We start from the raw sequence: 11,885 nt of genomic DNA, 5'->3' as shown, positions 1-11,885 counted from the left end.
AACATAGGCGCTGGGAAAAGTAAGTCAATACTTCAACCACTATGAAGGTGGATTCAGATGGGTTGCCATATTGGTCTGAAGCAGCAAAACAAAGTTTTGAGTCCAGTGGCACCTGAAAGACCAACAAAGTTTTATTCAAGGTATAAACTTTCGTGCGCACACACAGTTCCTCAGATACAATGAAATGGAAATTACCAGTCGTAAACTCATACCTCTCTTATACCTGTGATACATTGATGACATTTTTATTGTTTGGACATATGGTAAAGAAGCCCTGGACATATTCCACCAGGCATTCAATAACTTTCACCCCACCATCAATCTGACAATGAACCAATCTATGCAACAAATACATTTTCTGGACACTATTGTAAAAATACACAACAGACACATAGACACCACCTTATACTACAAACCTAGTGACTGACAAACATACCTACATGCCTCCATACCAAATGATCCATTGTATACAGCCAGGTTCTACACTAGAGCCGCATCTGTTCCAATCCTACAGACAGAGATTCTCACCTGAGGGATCTACAACAAGCCTTTAGAGTTCCAAAAAGTATCCACCTGATGAAGTCAAGAAACAGATTAACAAAGCCAAAATGGTACCCAGAAAAAACCTGTTCCAAGACAAGCCCAAAACCAACAATAACAGAACACCACTAGTGGTCACATACAGCTCTCAGCTCAAAACAGTTCAAAGCATCATCAGCGACTTACAACATCTACTGGATAATGACTGTTTTCTTTCACAAGTACTGGGGGGCAAACCTTTCCACAATCTCAAACAATCTCAAACAACTCCTCCCCCACAATAATACAACATCTAATTTGAACATGAACACAGGTACCAGAGCATGCAATAAACCCAGATGCCGGCTTTGCTGCCACATACACCCAGACAACACAATCACTGAATCTAACAACATCAACTACAATGCATCGGTGTCAATGCACTGGTGCTTTAATATTTTAACTTTTAATGTAAGCCACCTTGAGCCTGCCTCGGCAGAGAGGGCAGGATACGAATCGAATTAAATAAATAAATAAATTCACATGCTTATCTTCTAACACCATATATGCCAGTGATGGCGAACCTTTTAGAGACCGAGTGCCCAAACTGCGACCCAAACCCCACTTATTTATCGCAAAGTGCCAATACGGCAATTTAACCTGAATACTGAGGTTTTACTTTAGAAAAAAACAACTCATACATTAACTTAAGATGATCCAAACAAAGTTGGGAAAGCAATCCCAAATGCTTTCATTTACTTAAAATTATTTGGCAGAGAATTCGACACTTTAATGATGGTCTGGGCCTGGCTGGGGCGATGGCACGCGTGCCCACAGAGACGGCTCTGAGTGCCACCTCTGGCACCCGTGCCATAGGTTCGCCACCACTGCTATATGCCATTCACTGCCAGCAATACGCTTCAATTCTCTACATAGGGCAAACAGGTCAAACACAACGCCAAGGGATAAATGGATGCAAATCTGACATCAAGAATCATAAGACTGAGAAATCTGTAGGAGAACACTTCAACCTTCCCGGACATTCAATGGGTGACTTCAAAGTAGCTGTTTTATTGCAAAGGAACTTCAGGAATAGACTAGAACAGGATATTGCTGAGTTGCAAGTTATTATGACACTCAGAACAATGGAATTCCCAGGACTTAACAGAGATATTGCTTTATCTCACTACATATGCTAACCTCATTTCAGCCCTTACATCTGTATTCTCACCAATTCCCCAGAAGGGCCATGTGACCTCTTTATTTTATTTTATTTCTTATTTGGAATAACAGATTAGAATAGTAGATTTTAATGCAATGTAATGAATAGTAGAGTGAAATGTATTTTGGAATGGTACATTGGAATGTATTTCTCTGGTCTGGGGAGACATAACTCTGCACAGCCAGTCGCCCCACCTCAGAAAAGAAGATGCTGTAAGGTCGCCTTCATGATTGAGAGGAGATGGATGGAGCATGATGGCAGGGTCTCAGTTAAGCAGCATTCCACAATTAAGGATACATCTGCCCATCCATCTCCAATTTTGACATATTTAATTCCTTCACTTCAAGTGGTTAAGACGCTGTACTGCAGACCAGAAGGTCGGTAGTTCAGCAGTTCGAGACCCGAGTGTGCCGCATGACAGAGTGAGCTCCCGTCTCTGGTCCCAGCTCCTGCCAACCTAGCAGTTCGAAAGCAAGAAATTACAAGTGGTTAAATAGGTACCACTTTGGTGGGAAGGTAACAGCGTTCCGTGCACCTCGGCATCTAGTCATGCCGGCCACATGACCATGGAAACGTTTTTGGACAGCACTGGCTCTTCAGCTTGGAAACAGAGATGAGATCCCTACAGTCGGACTCGACTGGCTTTAGAGCAAGGGAAACCTTTACTATATTAATTTACTGCTCACTCTTTACCTATACGTATGGACCAGTAATTTCCGTTTCACTGTATCTGAAGAAGTGTGCAAGCACATGGAATCTCATACCTTGATTAAAAATTTGTTGGTCTTAAAGGTGCCACTGGACTCAAACTTTGTTCCACTATGAAAGTGGTTAGTGATATAATGCTCAGAATTAAGCAGTTTTAAGCAAACAGCTGTTGAGGTACATCTATCCTCTCAAGCATGGTGTCCCTTATGCAGTGGTATAAGAATCATGTATGTCTTCTTAGTCTAGAGGGAAACTCCAGGTACTTTCACAACTTGTTCCATGATAAGTCCCTTGCACTGTACTGAAGCTGAAAACTATACCATTTTTTTGTTATTTACCTGGAACGGTATTTGTTTTGTTGAGAAAAGAATACATGCCATCATCAGTGTTCCCTCTAAGCTGAGTTAGTGTGAGCTAGCTCAGATTTTTAGCCTCCAGCTCACAGATTTTTGTCTTAGCTCAGGAAGGATGGCTCTAGATCAAACTAATTTATGCAGTAGCCAAATCACTCGCTCACAACTTTAATGCCAGCAGCTCACAAAGTAGAATTTTTGCTCACAAAACTCCACAGCTTAGAGGGAGCATTGGCCATCATGTGTAATGAATGTAACCAGTTGTGCTATTTTAGGAAGCAAAATATGACATTTCTTTTTTTTTCCCTACAAATCCTTAATTTTTCTGTGAAGAATATCTCTGTAGAAAAATCATCATATGTGAAGTTGCTCCTAGAAGAACCAACTGCAGATAGAGTGAGTTTCTTGGAACCTTAGGGGAGATTAGGGGGAGTAATGGAAAAGAAAAGGGTAGTCAATGGCTGGAATGTAATCTCCATATGCAAGGGCTGAGCACTTTGGAATGCCACTTGCTTCGGTTTCATAGTGGAAGCAGCTGTGCCCTTTGTGCAATGTTTTTTGGTTTCTCAAAAACATCTGGTTGGCTGCTATAGAAAACAATGCTGGAGGAGATGGGAGTCAAGGTCATATTTTGCCTAGGGCACAAAAAAGCCTTAGGAAGACCCTGGACAGGTTATCATACCAAGTAAATTTGTATGTGTGGGTCTCCATACCAAAAAGGTTGGAAACCACTGCTACAGACTGATACGGTTAGGCCTAGACTGTCAAAAACCTGTTATGACATAAGGTGTCATTTCTAGGATTTGCTTGTTTCATCCCTTTCACCTAAAGCCCATTGAGACAACTTGGATTTCATGCTGTTCATGCCCACATGCTGGCAACCTGAAGGGGAAAAGTCATTTGAATATCCTTAATGATTCTAATACAGTTTCTGAGTTTATCAAAAATTTAAAGCATGTATACTCAGATGTAAATGCTTAAGAGCACGTCCTAAGGCTAGTTTTAAAGAGCAAGTCTGCTGGTTTCGCCTACTACTTTCCCATTGTTTTGTTTTATACTTATTAGTTTAATGTAAGCAAACCATACAATGTACTTCAGTAACACTGTAAAATTCTTCCTTCCACTATATTGTTCATCATAGCAGTTAGAGAAGTAAAAATATGAACACTACATCAAAGCTGGTAGACCTCTGATCTTTGTGTGTGGCTTTAAAAGTTCTAATACTTGGGACAAGAAAAAGCAACTCAAATACTATACAAACAAACATTTATTTTTTCCTAAGGTCTTCCCAAATTAGATTTAAAAACAAACAAACACAAACACCAGAACTGAATTTGTTTTTTTGCAAACTCAAAAAGTGAATTTTGTTATGTTTTAGGCAACAATTCCAGTACAAATAACTGTCTGGTACACACAACGTTCTTTATTAAGCATTCTAAATTTATCATGATTCACAGAAAGTCAGTAGACATTTCTTTGATTGTTAAACTTTTCTTTTAACATGACATAATTCAGTTCTGTGTGTACACATAGTCCTACAGATAAGGTACAGTTAAGTTTAAAAGGTTAGCATCATAGGAAGAAAGAGGAGAAACAAGTGTTTCACAGCATTCACAAAGTCATTGCCAGTAGGTAGGTAGGTAGATAAAGCTACCCTATACCAAGTGAAACTATTGATCCAACTACCTCACTGCTTTAGGTTTTATTTCATATATATGAAACCTAATAAAGCAAGAAAATAAATAAAGGATGCTAGACATCCCTTTATGTAAAGGAATGCCAACCTTCCAATACAGTGGATCAATTTTTTTTTACCTGTTTCAGATGCAAATGGCCTAAAGCCCATTCCACCATCAAGTAGCTGTTTCAAACAAGATCCTAAATTTAGCTGGAGATACCAAGGATTGAATCTGGGACCTTTCAAATGCAGAGCATGTAAACTCTGACCCCTCTCCCTATACAGTCAAATCCAATCTGTAGGTAAATGGCGAAAGATTTATGCAATCTGAAGAGAAACCAATTAAGGTTTTGTGTGTGAATCTGTAGGTAGACTATTGCCAGTAATGGCCATAAAGTTTATTGTTCAGAAAGAAGAAAATAGTCTTGGAAGCTTTGTTACCAGATAAGCAAAAATTCTCATATATGTGTGAGAATCTGGGAGGCCTCCATACCAGAATGAGAGCTTTTGCACTCCTCTGTGCAAACATATTAGGAATTCAGGTTCCTATCCACCATTAAGGAGTACCAAGTTTTTGAGAAGGAAAGAAGCAGTCTGAGAATCTGAAACAGGTATGGGTGTGAGGGTACATGGAAGAGGGGGTAATCCTTCAGCTGGAAGGAGACTGGTTGCATACCCCATTCTCTTGCTGTAACTGGTGCCCATGGCTAGACAAGCTGAACAAGGGGGTGGAAGCTTCATTTTCTGTCAACTTTAAGTAAATAGTTTCTTTGCAGCTCTGCTAGGGGGGTGGAACAGAAAAGGTTGTGAGTCGTCTAAGGAAGAAATCCTTCTCATCTTTAATGAGATTCAGGGTGAGGAGCAACAGATAAAGCTGCTGACATTAAGTACCTGAGTTGAGAAATTGCTTAAGAACAGGACAGCTGCATTCCCTCCAGCCTTTTTTTTTTTTTTAAGCAAAGCATGTTATGAGCCAGCTGTGAGAGGGGGAAGGAGGGCAGGCTACAGTTTGGGTCTCCCCCCCCCCCACAATCCCCCTCTTAAAAACCAAGAATGAGGAACTGATAATCTACACACACTTAAGGTGTAAACAATTCTGAGGAGGACAAGAAAACACACACACACACACAAAACAGGGCAATTCAATTTAAGGTAACCAAAAAAGAGAAAGAGCATCGTGACTAGAAGGTACTAAATGCCGGACGAGAACCGCAGGGGGACCAAGACAATGGCCATTTAATTTTCCAGCTGGCCAAAACCACACCGATAGGAGCGCGCTGGCCCACACCCTCACTTGACACCAATGGAGGAGCGCAGCACTTGACTCCATCCATCGCCCCCTCCCCCATACGCACAGCCAGGACTACAGAAAAAGATAAAGGGGGGCGGGGGCTGACCCGACCCTTTTAGAGCCGCACAGCTTGCAAGCTTCTTCCGTGGTGAGGGCGAAGAAGGTGGCCGGTAGGCATTGCAGCTCGCTAAGACTTGAGTCAGGCAGAGAAGAGGAGAGCAGCCAGAAGAAACGCAACAATGAAGAGCGCACGGCTTGAGGCGAGAGAGAGAAACAGATAGGGGGAAAGGGGGCAAGGCAGAAGATAAAGCGGCTGAGGCGAAGCCCAGAAAGGGGGGCGGGCGGCGGCGGCAGAGTAGGAAGTCTGCTTGGGGAAGGGGGGAGCAAAGCCGGGGAGGGTTGAGGGCGCGAGGGCTCCTACAGAGCCGGGTGTGTGGGCAGAGGCTGCGGGATCGGAGCCCCAGCGCCCAGGGAGCCGAGGAGCCAGGAGGGCGGCACTCACCGTGGCCTCGAAGACAGGCGCTGGAGGAGGCGGCGGAGAAGGAGGCGCGGTCAGGGCAGAGGGGGCTGAGCCATGCTGCTTTGCCCTCTTCGCGCGCCCCACCAGCCTGGGGGGAAAGCCTGCCCGACGCCACGCCGCACCGCCCAGTCGGCCGCAGGCCCCTCCTCTCCCCAGCGCCGCTTGGCCGGCTTTCCCTGGCAGCCCCCTCCTCGCCTTCCCTCGGCGCGCCGGGAGGCGGAGTCCGCCAACGCGCGGCTCCTCTTGCAGGACGGCTACTGGGGGAGGAACAGAAGGAAGCCGCGGCTTCACGCCCGTCCCCGCCCCGGCAGGGCCTGGACAGGAGCCACCGCTGGGCTTGGCTTAAACTTTTTGCACGAATGTGCACTACAGATTTCGCATCCGCACAGTGAGGCTGACTTACCGGTGCGCATACAGCAAGGGGCGCAGGAGTGACGCTTTAGGCCAGAGCCAGGCGAGGGTTTACACAGAGTTTTACACAGAGTTGGAAGCAGTTTGCAGGAAGACTCCCGGTGGTGTATATGATACACGGTTCTTTTATTCCACGGTTCAAACAGATTCTGCAAGGCTGGGGCACAACGCAAAAACCTGCAGTCGTTGGAAGCGGTGAAGCCCTCTTCCAAATGTCGGGAAGGGGGGGGGGAGAGCATGTGGTGGTGAAGTAGGTCTCTGCTGTTGCTGACGAAAAACGAGAGCAGCAATACCCCAGAAGCAGCTTGATCGTTTATGCATCCCCCTCTGAGAGCAACGGGACTGGGTCACAGGCAGGATGTTTACTTGGAAGCAGGTCTTGCTGCCTTGACCGCGAAAAGAGTTGCAGCTCTAGTCTTCCAGCTCTCGCAGCACGCCCGCTCTTCGCAAAGAAAGCTGATCACCCAGCTCTTTGCCAGCACAACAGTAGTCTCGTTTTAGCAAAAGATTGCTAAACCTCACTTCCCCAGTTAAAGGCGGTGCTGTCAGCCCTGTGGCCTCTTACACATTCTGCTTCCTTTGCGTCTGATATGCGAGGCTACTACCTACCAAAGCGAAGAAACCGCTCACACCTCAGTGTGTACAGCCAGAACGCCCTCTGTGCTCGACAGGCCTTCCTGTCATGGAAAGATAGGAATTGAGCCTGAGCCCACGATGCTCCTTTTCTGTCTTTGCTGCAACAGAACGGCTGTTCAACTGAACGCTTGAGTCATCTTCCGTCTGCGCTGGAGGTAGCTCTCCCCTCCCATCTCTGCCAAGTCTTTCGCAGGAGGAGGCTGCTGGTAACTCTTGCCTAGGCTGCCCCCAAGCAGCGCAAGGTCCTCTGGCGGTCAAACGACGGAACTGCTGGTGAAGTGATTTGCTGACTTCTTGGGCTCCAGCTGCATTTGTGGGACAGGATTCTGCTGGGTCTCCACATTTAGCCATGAGTCCAGAGGGTCAACATAAGGCCCCCTGGCCACCACGCTCAGTCACACAGTTGGAAATTCCGCTACTGACATGGTCCCTGTTATGGTGCATGCATTATCTTAAAAGTGTGCTTTTCTGCAAAGCTACTGGCTTATTCATGCAAATTAAGTAGATTTACTCAGTTAAAATTTATCCATTATATACTAAGCTGTCCCTAAGGGGCAAGATTTATTCCAGGATAATTTTTTGTGAGTTAGATGCACTGGGGGGGCGGGGTATGTAGGCAAGTGTCTGGCAGTCCTCCATTTCTTGGGTCTCCCTATTTATACTTTGGCAGCTAAAGGATGAAATGAGGCTGCTCTGCTGATATTCTGTCACTCTTTGCTGCTCTTCATATGAAGTAACTGGAATCTTGTTGTATAGGAGCACGGGCATCTATAAAATGGTCATTTATTCCTCCATTTTCATCACTTCAAATACTTCTTATATGAATGTGTGAGCCAGGCGGCTCTGTGCCTTGTGTAAGCACACTGTAGTAATGTGAATGTGATCATCACACTATACAACACCAACTTGTCTATTTATTTAAATATTTATATTCCACCTTTTCTCCAGACTTAAGCGAGTTTACAAATAATAACTAAAAGCATCGCAATTTAAAACCAACCAAATACCCACCCAGTTAACCCTTCGTCTCCTCACAAGAGATTCCTGCATTTTATACCCCATTCAAAGCCCTGGCAAATAAAATGGCCTTGCAGCACCCACTAAAAATTTCTAGACAGCTTTCTGGTTACCTCCTAGGGACCCAAAGGAGTTTCTGCAAAGTGGGAACTACAGTGGAGAAGGCACAGGCCAAGGAGGCTTCCTTAAGCTGGGAACAGCCGGTAGAATCAGAATAAAGTTTATTGTATATGGCCATTGGCCCTCACAATTCCATATAAAAGTGGATCCCTAATATCTTAAAATGCACATTTAGTTATTACATTCAGTGAGAATTAAATTCATTTGTACAATATCTAAAATATTTAAAATGCCTCAAATTAAAATTGTATACAGCATTTACAAACTCCTATTACAATTGTAACAATGTTAATGCCTTGCAGCTCAGTAAGCTGCGTTCCTAAGAACCACCTTTGCTCTAGCTTTCCTGGCTGCTAATGCAAAAAGTGCTACCGTATAAGATACCAAATGATTCACATCTGACAATTAGCTTGTCAGTGTCAGAAAAATTATGCAGTTGATTAAGTATTTGAGATAAAAATCTATTTCTAAGATCCAAATATATTTATTTATTAGTGGGAAAACCATTACATAATGAAATAGATCTTCAAGTTCCACATAGACAAATACGTTGTTCTAGGGGAATTTTTAGATGTCTTCCAGTCAGTACTTCTGATGGCATGTTCAGAAATCATAATGCCGTGAATGCCACTCTTGGACTATGTGCAGTAATGTTTATTAAATAGGAGACTTAAATGATCTTTCTTTAAGGTTTTATACCAAGGGACAGATTTTGACTGAGCAATTAACTGGTTATCTATTAAAGCATCTCCATTATATACCCATTGTCGCAGATCGTAGTTGTTCCAGGACTTAGAAAATAACAATTAATGATTGGATTCTTAGGGTTCCCATAGGCTTAAATGTTTGTGACATGGTATATTAAGCACAAGGTGATCTTTAGTATATAATTCCTGCACAGTGTCTTTGTGTGATCGATCACGGAATGAGGGAGTACTTGTATTTACTGTACAAGCACAAATTACATGAAAATCAACTAATTAGAGAAGTACAAGTGAGAGGCTTTTAAATGGTTTAAAATTTTAAATATTTTCTCACTTCTGCCTTGGTTTTGAGGAAATTCAGTTAGTTGCTACAGCTAAGTTTTTCTTACATCTCTGTTTTCCAAAGCAGATGGCAGGAGAACTGCCACTCTTAGGTGATAAAATATGGGCAACCCTTTGAACATGGAAAACATTATACAAGTACCAAGTGTTATTATAATATGACAATGTGTTGATTTGTTTGTTTCATGTATTCATAGTATGGAATGTCATACAAGACATTCTATATTAGCAATGCATGGAAGGCACCAATCAACCTATAGCCCAATGGCTGGACTCCAGATATTATCCAATCCAGTATACACACACCCTCTAAACAGAACCAGTGAGATAATTATCACAGTTCAGGGGGTCCACTGAATCCCTAATTGCCGTGATTAAAAAAAGGAAATAAAGCTTACAGCCTGCATTTGGTGGATCTACAAAAAGCCTTCTTCCTGTTGAATTTGTGCAAATACTACCCTGAAACCAAATCAAAACTAGCTTCCTGGAAGGAGACAAGGTATTTTGGTAATTTCCAGAAGTTTGAGTAGGTTCAGTCATGTGTGAAGTCAATATTAGGAACAACAGAGTGGTGGTTCATGGAAGTTCACTTGTGCCTCCAGCAGCTTCTCTGACTTCACTCCCTATAACTTTTGAATGTTGTTGAGAATAAGTGAAGCTGCGAGATGTGAGACTGCAGGGCATGGAAACTCTTTTTCCTCTCTACCTGAAATTTGTGAGGAAACATCTTTTGAATGAGGGTTCCACAGACAAGGATTAAAAAGAGCACTAGCCCAGCATTGTGGGCATGATTCATTTGGTGCTTGCTCTTTATAAAAATAAGAAATGTGGGGGGGATCATGCATCGTAGCTGTTTAAGTCATATGTAATGGATTGGTCAAGATGTGGGAGCATTGGCCAAAGACTTGCTACTTGAATTAGGACCCATAATTTTTCCTCAGTCTCTGTTAAAGTTGGATGTTTATAAGGGAACTACTTGGATGGGAGGAGATGCATAAAAGGTTAGAATTAGAGTCAGGGGTCATTTCGTAGAAAAAGAGCTAGGGAAACTCATTAGCATAACATTAGCATATGCCACACCCCGACATCACCGGAAGTGTGTCATAAGGCCACACCTCCTGACATCACCGGAAATGTGTCATAAGGCCACACACCCCGCCCCCAATGGTCCCGGCCGCCGGTGCCGGCCTTGCAGCTCCACTGCCGAGCCCCATGAGGGGCCCGGCAGTGGAGAGGCAGGGAGGAAGCAACTTACCCTCCCTGTTCTCCTGCCTCCTCCTGGCTGAATGAGGGCCGGAAGCAGGGGGCGGGGCTTCGTCATGTGCCCCGCCCCCTGTACCTCACCCGGGGGAACTGCGTTCCCCCCCGAAATGACCTCTGATTAGAGTCCAGTGGCACCTTTAAGACCAACAAACTTTTATTCAAGTTGTATTCAAGGACAGGTAAGAATAATTGGACTGGGAACAGTATCACTTTTTGTGGGAGACTAGCTGCACTATCAAACAGCCACTGAAAAAGTGAAGCAGTCTACAATGGCAGCACTGGGAAGGAGACCAGTAATTAGTCCTTGTGGCCACAAAGTTCAGCATTCTTATTGACAGGGTTTCAGTTATAACAGCACAAGCACAGTCAGCCCGAAAACAATCATACTTCCTGCTAGGCAAACAGCCAGGGCCAGATGGAAAGTCAGGAGTGCTTTCCCAATCACAATACCCAATCAGCTCAGCAACAAATAACCAAGTTGCAGAAGTGCGCATCTGTGGAGAACAAGATTTCCTGCAAGGATGAAAGCTATATACACAAGACAAAACAACAGAAAGCTCATGGTGACCATTACCAAGAGCTGCCTGATAACTGATCTCCAAAGATCTTAAGTCTCTTCATTGTTGGATTATTATGCCATTAAAGGTTTGTTTCTCTCTCTCTCTCCTAGAGAAGGGGGGGGAGTCTCCTCATGTGTGGGGAAAGTGCCATTAAGTCTCAGGTGACTTATGGCAGCCCTATAGTGTTTTCAAGGCAAGAGACAAGCAGAGGTGGTTTGCCATTGCCTGCCTCTATGTAACAACCCTGGACTTCCTTAGTGTACTAAACAGGGCCAACTCGGCTCCATTTCTGTGATCCAAAGAGATTAGGCTAGTCTGGGCCATCCAGAGCAGAGAAATCTCTTAGTAGCAAAGTGCAAAATGGGTGCATTTGGTTAGAACTGAAACCAGATCAGAGAATTATCTTCTGAATCCAAAAAACCCAACATTCTCCCCCGCTCCAAAAAAAGATTCTTCATATACTGAGCTCATTCTAACATGAATAAAAAAAGCTGTACTGATTCTACCAGTTATAAAATAGCAAAGTGTAAAACAGTTACAG

General features: G+C 43.8%; 1 protein-coding gene across 2 annotated transcripts in view; it reads right to left on the bottom strand.

Annotated features, from left to right (window-relative positions):
• Positions 1 to 6,780, bottom strand: part of TMEM2 (transmembrane protein 2) — a 76,620-nt gene extending 69,840 nt beyond the window's left edge. The window contains exon 1 of one of the 2 annotated variants that reach the window (XM_015406973.1): positions 6,695 to 6,780. The gene's annotated coding sequence lies outside the window, so the exon portion shown is untranslated. Of the gene's footprint in view, positions 1 to 6,273; positions 6,350 to 6,694 lie in introns of those variants that run through there. The other variant, XM_015406972.1, reaches the window with a different exon arrangement.
• Positions 6,781 to 11,885: the final 5,105 nt, after the last annotated feature.

This window comes from Gekko japonicus, unplaced genomic scaffold (assembly GCF_001447785.1).
Source record: "Gekko japonicus isolate JY-2015 unplaced genomic scaffold, Gekko_japonicus_V1.1 scaffold1623, whole genome shotgun sequence".
NCBI classification, from domain to species: Eukaryota; Metazoa; Chordata; class Lepidosauria; order Squamata; family Gekkonidae; genus Gekko; species Gekko japonicus.
The sequence above is the reverse complement of the archived record's forward strand: the minus strand, read 5'-3'. Positions and strand labels throughout refer to the sequence as shown.